Source organism: Rutidosis leptorrhynchoides, chromosome 6, assembly GCF_046630445.1.
Source record: "Rutidosis leptorrhynchoides isolate AG116_Rl617_1_P2 chromosome 6, CSIRO_AGI_Rlap_v1, whole genome shotgun sequence".
Classification (NCBI taxonomy): domain Eukaryota; kingdom Viridiplantae; phylum Streptophyta; class Magnoliopsida; order Asterales; family Asteraceae; genus Rutidosis; species Rutidosis leptorrhynchoides.
In genome coordinates this window covers 298334561-298337414 of record NC_092338.1, presented here as the reverse complement: position 1 = coordinate 298337414, position 2854 = coordinate 298334561, and positions in this window count along the sequence as shown.

Here is a 2854-nt window from a genome sequence, read left to right as displayed (position 1 = left end):
AGCCGCACCGTTTGAAGCTTTGTACGGTAGGAAGTGTAGGTCTCCTGTCTGTTGGAATGAGGTTGGGGATGCTCAACTTACAGGTCCAGAAATTATTCACGAAACTACAGAGAAGATTGTTCAAATTAAAGAAAGGTTAAGGACTGCTAGAAGTCGGCAAAAGAGTTATGCCGATAAGGGAAGGAAAGATGTTGAATTTCAAGTTGGTGATCGTGTTATGTTAAAGGTTTCGCCTTGGAAGGGTGTTATTCGTTTTGGTAAAAGAGGGAAGTTAAGTCCTCGTTTCGTGGGACCGTTTGAGATCATTGAAAGAGTTGGACCGGTGGCTTATCGTTTGAAGTTGCCACAAGAACTCAGTGCCGTTCACGATGTTTTCCATATTTCGAACTTAAAGAGGTGTTTGGCTGAATTTGATCAGACTATTCCTTTGGAGGAACTTCAAGTTGACAAGCAATTGCATTTTATTGAGGAGCCAGTTGAGATCATGGACCGAGAGGTTAAGACTCTTAAACAGAGCAGAATTCCTATTGTTCGGGTCCGATGGAACGCTAGACGCGGTCCCGAGTTCACTTGGGAGCGTGAAGACCAAATGAAGCAGAAGTACCCGCATTTGTTCTCAGATGCCGAGTCAACCCCTGCGCCTGCTTAAATTTCGGGACGAAATTTCCGTAACGGGAAGGTACTGTCACGACCCTACTTTTTCCGTTATCTTTTTCCATTAATTATTTAACGACCGTTAACTGTTAGTGTGCCACGTCATTTCTATGACCTATATTATTATTTTTGTGATATATATATATATATATATATATATATATATATATATATATATATATATATATATATATATATATATATATATATATATATATATATATATATATATATATATATATATATTAATTATTATGTGTTATGTGAATATACGTATTCATATTTTAATTTATACGTTTCTACGTCTCGCGGATTTCTATCCGGCGAATCTTTTCGGTTTTTAAACCAACGGTCGAGCTTTCGGGATTTTTAAATCCTAAATATTTTAAATATGATATTTTAAGGTCATATTATTATTAGGTGTATTTATATTTATTTTTCGTCGCGCGTTTGTTATCTTTCCGGATTTTTAATCGCGTAAGTGTGTTTTCGCGTTTCGGGATTCGTTCGGGCTTTCGGGCCACAAGGACTTGAGCTTTTAGCAAGACGGGCTAGTGGGGCCCACTCCCCACCTCCCATTCGGCCGAAGTCCACCAAGGGAGGGAGTATACTCCCTTGATTTTTCCTTTTTCCATTTTATTTTGCAAAACACAAAACCTAATTCTATTTTGAGCTCTCCTCCTCCCTTCTCTCTTTTAGGCCGTCGCCACCACCACCATACATCACCATATTCACCACTTTTTATTGCTTGGATCATCAAATCGTTTATACAATCGTGTTCCTCTCTTCGTTCTCTACGCGATCATATTCTTTGATTCTCGATTAGGGTATAAACCCTAACCCTAGATCTTTTCATATTTATTTATATTTCTGTATTTTGAGTTTATATTATTAGTATGATGTATATTAGTTGTTGTAATGTTGTTTGGATGCGTAGAATTACTCGTTTGCATATGTTTTCGGTTTGTAAATTCTGTACAGCAGTTTGATTCGTATATTCTGACTTTGTAACTGATATGAATGTTAAAATAAAGTACATAAATGAGTTCCTCTCATCAAGACATTAATTTTAGACTCCGGATTCATGTCGTTTCGATTCCCGGAGCCCTAGATATGCTTAATTTGGTTTTTGTTAAAGATTGAAAGGTGTTCTTGGCATGAACAAGGTTGGGTCCGACTTTGTGACCATCCTTGGTGTCTTTAGGGTGTTTCATTTGGTTAGGACTGATGGTGAGACGAATTTTCATGTTCGGGTCACCTAAATCCGAGCCACGGTTCACCCGTTGTGCCCGAATTACTGTTTTGAGTAAATTGTTTTCCCAAGTGTTGTCATGGCTGATATCCACGACCTAGGGACTGTTCTTGGAGTGTTCTTGAGTTCATAATTGTGTCGGGTGGTTTGAGTAGGTGAAGTTGCATATGTGGCTTGCCCGAAACCGACATCCGGGGCTCAAGATACGACCCGGTGAACTTTTAAACTTAAAACTTATGGTTAATGATTAAACTTATGTTAAAATTAATGGATTTCATTATTAATTAATTACTTATGATAAAAGAAGTAATTATTATTATTTAAGACTTATGATATAAATATTTATTATATCATTTAATTATTAATTATAATTTAATTAATATTTTAATTAAACTTATGATTAATAATACTTTTATTATTAAAGGAAAATACTTATGATAAGTATTAAATTTGTTTTTGAGAAATTATTAAAAGACTTATAATAAACATTAAATAATTATTTAATTATTATAAGACTTAATTATTATTTAATTATGATTTAATTATTAAATACTTATGATTTAATAATTTTAATTAGAAACTTATGATATGATTAATAATTCATTATTAATTAATAATACTTATGATATGATTTAAAATTATTATAAATTAATAATATTTATATTATGATTAATATTTAATTAATTAATTAAATACTTATGTTATACTAATTATAACATTTCAACTTATATTAACTTTAATAATTCATTTTATTTAATTAAACTTATGTTAAGACATTATTATACACTTTTGACTTTAAATAACATTATAACCTATGTTATTATTATAACTTACACTTTTAAAATTAATGTTGACTATGTTTGACCAAGGTTGACTTTTGAGTTGACTTTCGGTTGACTTTGACTTTCAGTTGACTTCTGTTGACTTTCTAAATAAGGAAACTTTCCT